At 40.6% G+C, this 15,570-nt stretch overlaps 1 long non-coding RNA gene across 1 annotated transcript in view; it reads right to left on the bottom strand.

Annotated features, from left to right (window-relative positions):
• The window catches only part of LOC148883021 (uncharacterized), a 50,138-nt gene that overhangs the window by 2,918 nt on the left and 31,650 nt on the right, over positions 1–15,570 (bottom strand). Inside the window, exon 6 of the long non-coding RNA XR_016118689.1 lies at positions 429–473. This is a non-coding gene — a long non-coding RNA (uncharacterized LOC148883021). The remainder of the gene's footprint in view (positions 1–428; positions 474–15,570) is intronic.

Here is a 15,570-nt window from a genome sequence, read left to right as displayed (position 1 = left end):
CGCGCTAGCCATTCGTGGTGAATTTTTAAGACGATCGCAAGCAAAAGTTGGACCGTAACCTTGTTTTGGTGAATAAGACGATTAACGTCTGAACGTTTGTTTTCAATCGGATGATCCCGTTTAATCTTGTGTTGACGAAACATTTGCAATCTGCTTCAATTTGCTGTGGCCAAAAACGCACAATCACACCCCCCCCCCTCTTGTCAGTCAGAAAACAATTTCTGCAAATGGTGGGGTCTGTTGCTTTCTGAATATGAGCCTGAATATTTTATCAGTGATCAGATGCACAGCAGATGCTCCACTTTGCCCTTGATTTGGATGCAAGTGGTGGGGAAAGTCGCTCGGGTTTGAAGACCCCGACAATTTGAAGGGTCACAGTTCAGCGGCGTAGCGTCAAATGAGGCGGACGGGATGTTGGGTCATATTACCTGCACGTTGCTCTTGAACTTGCCACTTTTGCTTCTTTTGCGTCACTAGGATGACAAAGCAAAAATTCAAACAAAATAGGATTTAAAACATGGTTTCAAACTCAAGGCCCGGGGGCCAAATCCTGACCCGCCACAAAAATCGGCATTTATATTTAACTTTTCTTCCGTGCGCAAGCTGGGATGATCATCTCGCAGCCTGGTGATGATACAACCCCCCCCGTGGGTGGTCTTAATGGTCAACAACTGCTCTGTCAACTGGGCTGCACCCAAGCTCTGAAGAGGTGATGAGACTCAACAGGCCGTGTAAGTTCACGCCGGGTTAAGCACAGTTGGGGGAAGATAAAGAGGAGCTCTTCATTTTTTTCAGATTTCTGTGCCGGGAATATTTTATTTTGGCTTCACGACCCCCCTCCCCCCTCCCCCCTTGTTGCTTTCAAGCACATCCTTCCTTCTCCCCATCTGCTCCCAATGAGTAAACAGAGCTAGACACGTTCAATGGTGTAAAATATTTGTCCTGTCATTCTGTGACAGAAAAGTGGCAATCACACAAGCAAAAACATGCCTCCAGTGAACAGGTCATGTTGTCTACACGCCACGTCACTTTTTGTATCCCAATACTAGTCCCCGATGACATTTTTTTTTTAAACAGGGAGAACAGAGGGGAATACCTGATATCTGTTTCACTTAAAGTGGAAAACTCTCAGGTTACATTCAACTGTAGGTCAGGTTCCCTGCATTTTTTGTTCCCGGTTTTCCCACAGAGGCACAATATTCTATGCATGAAACACCACACAGGGAACCAGACACCGTGGTCTCCCCAAAACCAGCAAAAAAAAGAGTTGGAAAGCTCATCTTTCAACTCCCACGTCTCACGCGGGGGTGGGGGTGTAGGATAAAGGAGTTTCGATGATAGACTGCCGGATGGAAATTGGCAATCCGGAGTTGAAAGTAGCTTCAGATTTGAAAGTATAAGAAGTCACATAATAGTAATTTACCTGAAATACTTTCAACAATGTGTTCCTTCAAGAAAGCCTAAAATATAGAAGTTATATGAAATATGATAAAAACAATGACTGCGATCTACTTCTTAAGCCTCACATCAAAATAAGGTCACGACGGACCAGATAAGAGCGCGGAAAAAAAAAAAAAAATCTACTGGACCCTCCGCACCCTGCCCACCACCTTTTCCAGCTACTCCCCTCATTATAATCATTGTAGCTCCAGCTCTTAACTCACTTGAACCGCTGTCTGCTTGATACTTTGCATATTGTCTCACTTAATGTTCATGATAGGTACATGCCTATTAGCCTTTATTAGTGCTCCTCCACACTTATTTGTCATTTCTTTTTTATGATGATACTAGTGCAGCCTGTTCAACCAGAGACAAATTCTTTATATGTTCTACATACTTGGCCAATAAAAATGATTCCGATTCTGATAAATATCCAGCAGTAGTCTCTACAAATCATGTGAAGGATAGTACAGTCAGTCCTTGGGTTACAATAGTCCTTGTACCTTCTACAATTTTTACAAATGAAACTCATCAACTTACTCGGAACATTTGCTGGCTCTAAAAAAAAAGTACATAATGCATCATTTCGGCATACCTGAAATACCAAGTCACACTTGTTTATATAGCTCTTCGTCTCAAACAGGGCTTGCACATGTCCACAGTTGACATCCTATGACCTTAACCCCCAGGAGGGCAAGGAAAACCAAACAAAAAAAAAATCATTTAACACTATTGTACGATGCAATGATGTAAAATTCGCCATCTTGAAGTCAAAACAACAACTACAAAAAAATAATAATGTGACACAACACAAAAGACACAGACAGTCATTCAATCTTAAGCACTTTCTGTACACTCTTGGCTTCATTAAGCAGTTCTAGATCAAAGTGTCCTTTTCACCAGTGGATCAGAGACGTCAAGGTGAAATGTACACACCTACTACAAGCTAAATGTTGAAAGCAAACACAAAGCTGTAGCGTCCATTGATGACATATTATGTCCCATGTAAATCCGCTTCAATTCCAAGCTGTGGCAGTTCCATAAGAGAAAACAAAAAAAAAAAAAAAGAGCAAGGCTCGCGAGAGCCAAAACGGATGCCTACTCGGGCGCCATCTTGGACTTTCTTTTTCAGTAATATATAAACAGAACTAAAAACCTCCAATTATTCATCATCAGCAAGCCCTCTCCTGTCACTTAAGTTCACTCGAGTGTCCTTCGGTTTCACTCAGGTTACTGTCAATCTGCCTGTACGCTTGAAAAGACATTAATTTGAAAATCAAATATCATTTTTTTTTTAAATGAGGGCCCAAAAGCGTCATAGCAAAGCAATGGGATGGATCACTGTAGATGTTATACAAGAATCAGCAAGTGGAAAGCCAGTCCAGACAAGTCAGGAAAAAACAAAGCATCATCTGTTTGGGTGTTTTGAAGAAATGAGACATAACAACTGCAAAAGGGGGGCAGGTATGAATCCTTGTGGGACTCCAAATGCTCAAGCAGCTCTCCTCTGCTCAAAGTAACATTTCATTGATTTTTTTTTTTTTTTTTTTTTTTGGGGGGGGGGGTTTCTCTGCGCAGTGACAAGGTAGAAATGAGATCAGACATCAGAGGTCCGACTCAATTGTGGCAAGGATGGAAAAGGTTTGAGATTTTCATGCATTTGGAGAGGGGTGGGGGGGGGTATGCAATCTGGCAGCGTTTTGCTAACGGGGATCGTCTAGTTCGGAAGCAGCTGCCTTGACCCACTTCTCCTTTGCGTACGATATTGATGCGGCGAGAATGTGCCAAGTAGATGGGGAAACATTTTTGTTTCTTTTTGCAGGGGGACGTCTTAGATTTTTTTTTTAGCTTGAACCGGCAAACAGGCGGTGGAATCAAATGACAATCCGCCGCTTGACATTGCCAGACACCATGTCCAGCGCTTTATCAGCACCCAAGCATGAAAAAAAAAAAATAATAATAATAATTTGGGAATGGCGCTTGTTAGGCTCATTATTAATGAAGCAGGAATCAAAAGTAAAAACAAAAGCTTCTTTAATCTTTGGGATGCCACAAAATGTAAGTGCCTACCTCGAAGGGCAGGCATTCCCAGGGGAGAAGAGAGAAGAGAAGGAGGGGCTATTTGGGAGAGCTTTTTGTAAAGACAGATAGGATGTGATGTCATGACAGGAAGTCCGAGAAAATAAAATGATTTAAAGACTGACAAAATGTAACATCATGACAGGAAGTCCAGGAAAATAAAACGGTGTGTAAGGAAATAGAAAAGATGTTTAAAATGCGTTTGTATAGCGAATTGCCCTAACAGCGCTCTACGTCATATTTTCAATACTCGGATAAATACGTGAATAGGCAGTGAAAAGTTGAAAGCAACAATCAAGCAAATAACAGCTCAATTTATCAAGAGACTGTCTGTCGCGTCACAGGGTATATTTTTGGGCTCGTCTTCTTGAGGAAGGCAAACAACTCCAAGACATGGCACGTTTCGACTCGACCAACTGACATCATTTAAGAGCGGAAACAGCGATGATGTCGATGGCTTGAAGCGGAATGATGTCAGTGAACACAATCAACTAAACCGTCACCAAACCGCGAAAAAGTCAACCCCAACCCCATTCTGGACTTGGGTGTTCTAGATTCAACAAATATGTGGCTAGCATGTTAGCATGTTTAGAACCCGCATGACAGTAGCCTGAAAATTAGCTTTGCCAAAACTGCTAATTGTGATTTTACAAAGGGCTATATTTCCTTTTCAGACAGATTTTCTTATAAGCCCTAATAAGTCAAATTGGCATTTAGAAACTGCATTTTGTATTTCTTTGGGGTACCTTTGTGCGATATTAACCCTTTCGTGCATGCCTGCAACACGCTAACATGTTAAGCTGTCCACTGCAGTAAACACCGTCCCTCAAAGGGTTCAAGTAGGTTTGATCAACTAAAAACCTAAAATGCAACGAACACAAAAATCAGGGAAATGGTGGAAATAAGTTATTTTTCATAGCACTGCAACAAACAAAGACCATTAACACATTCACTGCCAGACGATGTGCAAAAATGTCTTCACTCCAGTGCCAGGGTTTTTGTCATTGTCAATGAAATTCCAGTACCTACAAAATATTGAGTTTAGGGACTACATAAACATTCAATAAGTTGTTAGAAACCTTAGACTATCTTCTTTCATCATAAAAAAACAAGTTAATTCCTAAATGATATGCGGCTGGAGTTATATGAGCTTGAAATGAGGGTGGCTGTCCAAAATACATACACATTGGTTGATATTGTATAGCGCTTTAACAACAGCTGAAGCTGGAACAAAGCGCTCGCATGGAAAAAAAGGGAAATGCTGCCCCCGTTGTGGAAGAGAAAAAAAAAAAAAAAAAACATTGCCAGAGGTTTGACCAGCGCTTGATCGGCACCCAAGCATGAAAAAGCAAAACCCGAACACATTCGGAAATGGCGCTCTATGTCATATTTTCCATTCCTGAATAAATTTGGGAATGGCAATGACTCAGTTACATCGCTTTTGAAGTCATTTTAGAAAGGAACGGAACCACGCAATTGGAAACTTGGTGTCTAGTTTTTCCCAGTAGCCTATCTCATATTTCTTCTGTTAAACAGCCCTTTGTGTTTTCAAACCCCCCAAAAAAATACATAAAAAATACAAATCATACGCTTTCCCCTTCCTGAATCTTCTCAACATTGAGCCATTGATACGAAAATAAAAGAGCTCAAGTTGCCTGCGTGTTCATTCACGAGTGATAAACGGACGCAAACAAACGGGGAGAGTGAAAAGGTTAACCCCATTGTTCGGAAATCAACATCCTGAATGGTATAATCCCGCGTAAACACACACCACGAGAATGGTCGTACTGTAGCCCACATCCAGCGTTTGCCCTACACAGGATTAAAAAAAAAAAACAGAATAAAAGTAAATGGGACAAAGGAGCTGCAGATGGTTTTTGCGGCAGTACAATTGAGAGAAATAAACACAAAACGATAGGAGCGTTGTTGTCATGATTTACAGCAGAGGTGCTCAATATGGCGATCGAGGTACTGATTCTGTCCAATTTATTTTCCTAATTATCAACCTTGGGGCAAAAGCATTTTCATGGGAGCTGGTCCTTGAACAAAGGGCAGGACTCGAAAAAAAAAAAAAAAAGTCACGTTTCCACCTCCTAGCTGCTGCAGGCTATCCAGATTTACTTCAAACCTGATATAACCTGTCTACCTGCATAAAATTCTCCCGAGTCCCTTACCCCTTCCAGGCCTTCTCTTTCTCTACTTGTACTCATTCTACCCGCATCCACAAACACCCACGTCCTCAGACCTCATTGCATCTCGTTGTAAACAAAACCTACAGCGTATCAACACTGTGGACTGTCGAGTAGGACAAAACGAGTTGCTTGGTGACCTTTTAAAATGCGAATGAAGCCCTACTCATTCTTCACGATAGACAAAATGGCGTAAATCAAGGGGTGCTCACACTGTTTCAGCATGGGAGCTACTTTTCAAGTCAAAATGATCTACCCGATATATTTACTGAAGAATATATTGTGGATTCTTGCAACTTATGTTATATGTATGTATAACCGCATATGTTATTATGTTTATAATGACAAAGAGCGCCATTCCTGAATTTGTCCGGGTTTTGTTTTGTTCTTGCTTGGGTGCTGATAAAGCACTGGCCAGACCTCTGGCAGTGTTTTTTTTTCCTCTTCCACAAGGGGCAGCATTTCCTTTTTATTTCATGTCTGCGCTTAGTTTCCAGCTTCAGCTATTGTTAAAGCGCTATAAAAACCAATATGTATGTATTGCATTGTACTTTGGACAGGTGGCCTCATTTCAAGCTCATATAACTCCAGAACCATAACTTAGGAATTACCTAACTCTTTTTTCTGATGAAAGAAGAGAGTCGAAGGTTTCTTACACTGCAATGAATGTTTATGTAGTCCGAAAACTCAATATTCTGTGGGTCTTGGAATTTGAGTGACAATGACAAAATATGTACAGTATGTATTTCATTGTATTCTGGACAGCCACCCTCATTTCAAGATCATATAACTCCAGAACCATAATTTAGGAGCTAACTTCTTTTTACTGATGAAAAAAAGAGAGTCTAAGGTTTCTTACTTATTGAATGTTTATCTAGTCCTAAAACTCAATATTCTGTGGGTCCTGGAAATCAAGTGACAATGACAAACCAATATGTACAGTATGTATTCCATTGTATTAAGGACAACTGCCCTCATTTCAAGCTCATATAACTCCAGACCCATAACTTAGGAATTAACTCTTTTTTTCTGACGAAAACTTTCTTACGCTGTATTGAATGTTTATGTAGTCCTAAAACTCAATATTCTGTGGGTCGTGGAATTTGAGTGACAATGACAAAAACACTGGCAGTGAAATGGACACATTTTTTGCACATCATCTGGCAGTGAATGAGTTAATTTGAAATATTTTTACCTCCATGTTATAATGTATGTTATTATTATTATTATTATGAGTACACTTGCGGATGTATTGATATTGTCTGAGTATTTACAATAAGTACAACAGTGTATCTTGGACATTGTTTGTAAATTGCACATGGCCAATGTTCACAAAAGATTTGGTGATATGGCTTCCCTCATAATCAGACGTTAAATTTACCAGATTCTTGCACACAGAGTCGATCCGTGTACTACTATGTATGTCATCGGACATGAGTCTGTGCCGTGTCAAATCGTTTAGTCTGACCACTTGAAATCCAAGATTTACAGTAAAAGGCAAATGCTGAATCAAGCCAGCGGCTAATGTAAACACCGCACCGAACATTCCGCGGTGCCGATGAGTTCTGCAGACAGAAACAAATGGTAGTCAAAGGAAGGTGCATTATTTCAACGACTGGGACGCTCATCTGACGTTTTCTCTTTTGCCGTATGAATATTGATCGTCCCTGGAAACGGCTTCATGCCGTTTTGAGAAGATGAATGGTATTATTTTCTTTGTCATAATTTGGAAATGGCTTGGAAATCAATTGCAATGTCGAGTGGTGGCAAAATATGGAGTCAAGTCGGACTGTGTTAACTTTTTGGTATTTTGCCCGTCTGATGGAACAAACACAAAGTATGGTCCACATTCTGGAAAAGGAAATAAAATGTTGTGAAGGAATAATGGCTGAAACGTTAACTTTCAATAGTATGGACCAAAACAAAGATAATGACTGCAATTAACATACTGTGCAAAACTGTTACCACTCCCGTGCCAGGGTTTTTGTCATTGTCACTCGAATTACAAGATACACAGAATATTTAGTTTTAGGACTACATAAAAATTCAGTGTAGCGTAAGAAACCTTAGACTCTCTTCTTTCATCAGAAAAAAGGTTAATTCCTAAATGATATGGGTCTGGAGTTATATGAGTTTGAAATGAGGGCGGCTGTCCAAAATACAATGAAAAACATTGGTTTATATAGCAATTTAACTAACACTGAAGCTGGAACAAAGCGGTAACATGGAAAAAAAGAGGAAATGCTGCCCCCTTGTGGAAGGGAAAAAACATTGGCATCTGACCAGCGCTTTATTGGCACCCAAGCATGAAAAAACAAAACCCAAACAGATTTAGGAATGGTGCTTTACCTCCTATTTTCAATTCCCGAATACATTTGTGAATAGCAGTGAATGACTTAATGAACTGTGGAGAATCATGGCTGAAACTTTGACTCTCGTTAATATGGACAAATAAAGATAATTATTATATAAAAAAAACATCTCTAACATGTTATTTGCTTGCGGCACGATTTTTTTGATGCTAACGTAAACAAACCAAAAAAAAGCACAAATCATCCATTTGATTTGACTCAGTGGAAAAAAAAGCACAGCTGCTCCTGGAGCAGCCCCTGCGCGTAAATCTCTCCAGCTGTCGCTAACATCTGCATAGGCAGCAGCCTGACACTGCGCTGCGATGGAAGCGTTTGGCGAGCAGAAAGTGCTGACCACAACTTGGCAGCATTAATGCATACGTGTGTCCTAGCTTTGTTTTTTTTTGTTTTTTCTAAGAACAAGATTTTTTTTGTCCTCTTCTGTGGCTTGCTGTCCTATCCTCTAGTTAGTTTAACAATTACCAACGCTAATGACCAATAACGTACGTCTCCGAAAGGAAACGTCATAGCTCTCAAAAAGAAAGCCTGTCCATTCCCTCACTATGTCTCACGTCGTCCTGTCCATCCACATTCATCCCCCCCGCCCAAATTCAGATGCGAGCCCTGTGCTCCCTTTTACTTTTCAGCCACAGAAATCTGGCGGGGCCTCGTTTCCTGACAACAACAACAACCAGAAAGCCATCTAAGCGATGCAAGTCAGCCGCAATTGGATTTTTTTTTTTTTTTTTTATACATTGAGCGATGCGCCAGGCTGTACGCCCACCCGTCTCACTTCTGATGCCGCACAATAATCAATGATCGCAAATAATCAACATTATATGGGAAACTACATAAGAAACAGTTATAGCAAGTGTACTCTATTTTATTTTTATTTTTTTTATCGATCGAGAAGATATTGCCTTTTATCATCTTTATAGCAGTGACGGCCTGCAAAGCCTGCTCTGCTGGCCTAAAAATATCTCAATCCGGGACTGATGTGAATTATATTTTTGTTCATGAATTTTTTTATTAAATACATTGTCTTTCAGATTCTTTTCATTGTTTTTCCCCTATTGCACTGCTTCCAGATGTGTGTTTTCGTATCAAAGTACTTAACCAATCACATTTCAGCCATCATTTGTTACCAGGGAGTCAGAAATCTACCTGTACGCCTTCACAATCAGTTCTGCAGGCCCTGTTACGTCAAATGTGTCCATCAAACTGTTGCTCTAACCAATCAGATTTCGAGTTGGCAACCCACAAGGGGTGCGAGCCCCTTCTTGAAGGTGCTGGTCAAAGTCAGAGTTTATTCTAGTGACTAGCCAATCATAAATTACGATAACTGAACAAATTCAACAATGGCACTCTGCGTCATTTTCAATTCCCGAATAAATTCGTGAATCGCAGTGAATGAGTAAATAGCCGCTAGTGACAAGACCATTTTGGCAAAAGCTAGCAAACCGTACCGGTTGCGAGCTGCATAAGCAAATATATTGTTGTGTCAATTTAATAGTGGTTTTGTGGCTGAAGCAGGAGAAGAAATGGAATTATTTGCAGATTTACTGTTAAAGCCTTTTTCAAGACGGGCTTTTCAAGAAAAAATGGACACCATTAAAAAAGGTCGGTCAGTTATTTCCAGGCTAATGGTACCCTCTAGTGGACTTGTAGTAAATCACACCACACTTTTTTCAGTCTGGATTGATTCAGACGTAGCACTACTGAAGGCCTAGCGATGAAATCCATGGCCCACCACTGCTTTGGAGAATCCGAAGATGTGCAGGTAGGACCACAACGGGATAAAAAAAAGACAAAAATTAGCATGAGCCTGACAAGTGATTGATAGACAGCACAGGGGGGTTGTGAGATTAGCGCAGTTTAAAGACGCGAAAAGTAGGCCAACGGCAGAGGGACATTCTGCCATTTTTTGGCGTTTTAATTATTTATTTATTGGGCTTGTTTTTCTTTCAGGTTTTTTTTTTTGGGGGGGGGGTAGATTTAGTCGGTGTGGGAAGACAAGGCCAGTGCTCACCGAACATTTCAAGCACGTTATTTATAACGCTCCCTTCCAAGAATTCCCTCCCGGGTCGTCATTGCCCACAGAGCACAAAAGGATGGATGGATACTCACCATAAATAAGCAGCAGAGCAAAGCCAAAACCTCAATGTTTTCTCACTATGCTTTGTTTCGGTGCCTTGGACATCTCGAGCAGTAACGAGCAGTCCAAATGTGCTGGATGCGTCGCGCAGAGCAGATCAGAACCGATCTTTGGCATGTAATTGACTAAACGGAGGAACAGAGGATGCGGTGACGTGGATTTAAAAAAAAAAAAAAAACAATAAAGTGGTGTTTAGGTGTCAATCGCAACTGAAAAAAAATGTAATCGTATCATTTCCACTGTCGCAAACAGGACGAATTTACTGCTCATCTGTTTTCGATCAGAGTTTGCGGTTTGAAAATGTAATTGCTAAGCAGTTCATAGTATCCATTATTTATAGCAATATGACAACATTGAATTGTAACTAGCCTCAAATGTGGACTGCTTTTACTTTGAAGCATTTGTCACAAATTACATGCCCTGGGAAAATATTTGCATTCTGGGGATGTTGAGAGCCATGCTTTTCATTTGGCAAAAAATTATGTCAACTTCTTACAACATACAACGAAAAGGAGCTAAGGCGTCCGTGTGAAAGTTGATGCTCTTGCACATACAGTACAAAGTAGTCGGCCCTACTACCCTTCCAGATCAGTTTTTGCGTTTCTCAAAGAGATCCGTCAAAAAATATCACCTGATTAAAAAAAAAAACCGCATGCAGAACGGCACATTTTTGGGTGGACCAGCAAAAAAAAAACGCTCAAAAAAAAAAACAATGCTCGTTATCACATTCATCACCTGGTTTTTGTCATTTTCACTCAAATACCATGACCCACAGAATATTGCGTTTTAGGACTAAATAAACTTTCAATGCAGCATAAGAAACCCAAGACTCTCTCCTTTCATCAGAAAAAAAAGAGTTAATTCCTAAATGATGTGCGTCTGCAGCTATATGAGCTTGAAATGAGGGTGGCTGTCCCAAATACAATGCAATACATACATATTGGTTTATATAGCGCTGAAGCTGGAACAAAGCGCTAACATGGACAAAAGGGAAATGCTGTCCCCTTGTGGCCATGACCAGCGCTTTTTCAGCACCCAAGTAAGAAAAAAGTAATGTCGAACAAATTCGGGAATGGCGCTCTACGTCATATTTTCAATTTGTGAATGGCCGTGAATGAGTTAAATGGGGCTTAAAGGATCTCATTTCTGCGCAGCCAGTGGATCATCGGCCTGAGTAAATCTGCAAACACACACGATGATGCACACGCGCGCTGAGAGAGCGGATTAGTTGAATATGCTCAGTGTGACACCTCACCAACTGCAGAGATGCTGCATGTGGTTAACCTGGCGGAGAACATCTTTGCTGCCGAAATGAGAGTGTCAACACATCATCAGGCTTCATATCACACCTCGCGCTATGTGTTCTAGGCACATTGTCATATCCGGAACAAGAAGGCGGATAGCACAAGTGGCTGATGAGATCAATTTGAGAGAGGAGGACGAGGCTTATTGCTCAGTGAAGAAGATGATTGCAAGGAAGTTGCCGAATTCAAGTGGCGCCGATATGGCGTGTCGGATCTGTGCACTGTAAACACACAAAAGTGGGATTTTTCAGTCCGTCTCGTCGCCGTCAATAGTGGGGGGGGAAATCAGCAGATCATGAATTTTAAAACCTTCTCTTGACACTGAAACATTATACAGCGGTGGCTGCTGACAGAATGATGAACAGTTGGGCTCGGCGGCAATACAAGAGCAACGCTGAGGTAAATGACACACAGGGGGGTAGAAGAAGGTGTGCCTATAATGAATGAATGAACAAGTGCGAGTCATTAAAAAATATATATATATGTATATATATATATACAAAGAGAGAGGGTTAAAATTGTACAGCTGAATTTGTGTACACAGTCCGCATGCATGCAGCAACGCGATCCAAATGAAATAGGGTGTATTTATGGCCTTGTTTTATTTTTTTTATTAGTCTTCACATCTATCGGTGCCAAGCTGACGGCCGGATTAAACGATGCTGTCAAGACTTGCACAAGGAGCGATTCAGGTCATTGAAATACAACGGTGAAAATTACACTTAAAGGACAACCCGCCATGTCAGTCGGGTTTGTTTGGTTCTTCGGTGGTTTAATGCTTCACTGATGGTATGCAATGTTGAAGGAAGGGTGGCAAAGGTGTTGTTCGCAAACTTATTCCATACCTGCCAATTTATATGTTTTCCCCGTATTTTATGTTTTTTTTTTTTCAGTGGCGGGCTATCAAGGGCCTCCAAGGCCTTCGCTGCTGGCCTAAAAACATCTGAATTCTTATTAAATAATTCCAAATTGTCTTTCAGCTTCCTTTTATTGCGTTTCTCCGGTTATGCGTGTGTTTTCGTATTTAAGCATGTAACCAATCACATTTCAGCCATCATTTGTTAATGCTGCCCTCTAGTGAACTTGTTGTAAATCACACCAGACGTTTTTCAGTCTGGAATGATTCAGACATAGCACTACTGAAGGCCTAGCGATGAAATCCATGGCTCGCCACTACGTTTTTTACATCATTTTAAATAATATACGGCGTACTACAACTTTGATACGGAAAAAACAAATGTTAACCGATCTTTCCAAGACCATCTTGGCTCGAATCCAGTTTGTCTCAACTGCGGGTAGCCAACGACAATGCTGCCGCCGATCGCTACTATTGTCCACTGTAAAACCCAATAAGTTGAAAGTACTCGAATTTTTTATGGCAACTGGTTACGTCAAAATTTTTGAGTACAGTTTACTCAAAAGTTTTGAGTAACCTGTACAGGTTACTCAAAACAGGTTACAGGTTACTCAAAACTTTTGAGTAAACTGTACTCAAAAATTTTGACGTAATCAGTTGCCATAAAATTTTTTAGTACTTTCAACTTGTTGGGTTTTACAGTGTGTCACGGCGAACCAGCAAAAGTAATCCTCAATACTGCGTACGGTCAGAATGATTCAGACATAGCACTACTGAAGGCCTAGCGATGAAATCCATGGCTCGCCACTACGTTTTTTACATCATTTTAAATAATATACGGCGTACTACAACTTTTATACGGAAAAAAAACAAATGTTAACCGATCTTACAAAGACCATCTTGGCTCGAATCCAGCTCCAGGTCTGCATCAAAAGACAAAGCAGTATTCAACACAAAAAAACTGTCTCATGCCGCTCCAAGGCCAAAGACTTTCCGGAGAGATTCAACCATACTATTATAAACATATTTTAACTGTTGCGTCATTGAACAATGCCACCCTCGACTCAATCGGAAACTCAACTGGTGCCTCTCGCGCTTGGAAAATGTCAAAACTATTATCGGCACGGTGAGATCTTGTTACCGGGGAAAAGCGAAAAGTTTTTTTCATGGTCGTGAGGCGTAAATCTGGAGGCACTCCTCCAGAGTGATGCGACCTTTGGCAACAAAACAACATTGTGTCAGAGTTACTCTTCTTCCCCTTTTCTTGTGTGTCGTGCGCATTCCTCCGTGGCGCTGCCAGGCCTTGAGGTCACAGGGCACACCCACGCAGGAGAGCTAGGCAAGACGGGTCAACCCGGAAATAAGAGGCGAGGGGGCCGCCAGGCAAGGGTGCGCTCCCGTAAAATATGTCTGAACTGGTTTGCGAGAGAGTTTGAGGAACAATCTTTCACAGTGAGTGGCGAGGGGCCAGCGCACAGAAGAGTCGTTGTCCTCGTGCCTCCGTCCGCTTCGGTGGCGAGGCTCGCACTGCACTGTGATCTCTACGTATGACCGCTAGCACCCGGGTCGGGTTCTGTAGGGGCACTTATGCAACCCACACGGTGCCGACACCTGGCGAGATGAAAAGCAGGCAGGCTCATCTTACACCGGCGCTCAAAATATGCCATCATAACACCCGCGGAATATTGCGCTCACTGATTTGGAGCTCATGTAATCCGCTCAGGGTGAGGTTTAACAGATACCGCTGCCATGGTGGCTGTTGTCAGGGAAACAGGGGGGCCCAATACAAATCTTCCAGCGGCCGCTGATTGTTTGACTTTGTCGAGGCTCAAAAGGAGGATTTTGGGGATTGTTACTCAATCTGGCGGGAGGATCTGAAAATTTCCCACTGCGAGCAAACTTGATAATGTACGTCAAGCATGAGTTGAATGAGCTGAAAATGGCATGCCGCTGGAGAGCCAGAGCCGAAGGACTAAATCCATCTCGTCTAGATGTTATGGAATGAATAACATTTCACGTCTGTTTTAGTCACAGCGTATGATAAGAAAAAAAAAGACAAATTGCGTGATGCTTGTCATAGGAAACAGGTGCCAAAATGCACTTAATCACATCGCATAGGGTGAGAAGAATAGAAGCCGTGTCCACTTGAATGGGCTGCAGCTGCATAGCGCATGTTGCATAAACAAGTTTGGGAGCATATTGCACGACGCATTCATGCGAGGATATGACTGTTCAGCATGGACAATGAGAGCCAAGGAGAGCCCGCGACTGTGATAAATGAGCCAACGCATATCAGAGAGTTGTGGAAGTACAGGTTATTTTTCCTCCTTGAAAATTGTTATCGCAAGCAGACAGCATTGTCACAATGACCTTGTAGCAGTATTTCATTTTCTATTTGATTTTTGCTTATTCATATTTTAATAAACGCTCTATTAAATATAATCCATTAAAGAGTTTAGCTGCGTGAAGATGAGAAAAAGGTCATTTACTATAGACGTTAAATAGTTTACACAAATGCAATTGCTGTTTGCAAAAGCCAAAATCATAACTAATATTTATTGTATTATTGATCATTTTATTTATGGTTTTATTGTTCTGGTGTTTGTTGTTCTTTTAATTGTAAAGCGTCCTTGGGTGATTTGAAAGGCACTTGTAAATTAAATGTATTATTAATTATTATTATTACTATTATTATTAGTAGTAGTAGTATAACTATTATTATTACTAGTATCACTATTATTATTAACTAGTATAACTATTATTATTATTACTACTAGTAAAACTATTATTATTACTAGTATAATTATTATTATTATGAGTATAACTATTATTATTATTATTATGTAGAGTGCAGATAGGGAACAGGATTCAGATGGATAATTTTAACTATTATTAGATATAAATTATATTTACAGAGCTATCACGACTATTTCTCAAATAAAAATAATATAAAAATATCACAAAAAAATAGATCAATAAACATTCCTGCTGTGTGTGCCATGGCTGCATGGAGTTCACACTTTCACAAAAAAAAAAAAGAGTAGAAGAAGAAAATTGCTATTTATCTTTATAAAACTCGGGTTAGAAAGAATCTACGTCTTCAAATATGAGTGTGAATGTTGGTTATTTAAAGTAATAGTCATTTTGGAAGTATTTTGTTGATACTGTATTTAAAATGGCTTTTTCTGTCATGATG

The sequence above is a fragment of the Hippocampus bargibanti genome, linkage group LG20, assembly GCF_051943395.1.
Source record: "Hippocampus bargibanti isolate YZ-2025 linkage group LG20, ASM5194339v1, whole genome shotgun sequence".
Classification (NCBI taxonomy): domain Eukaryota; kingdom Metazoa; phylum Chordata; class Actinopteri; order Syngnathiformes; family Syngnathidae; genus Hippocampus; species Hippocampus bargibanti.
Note: the sequence above shows the minus strand (reverse complement) of the source record. Positions and strands in the feature narration are given on the sequence as shown.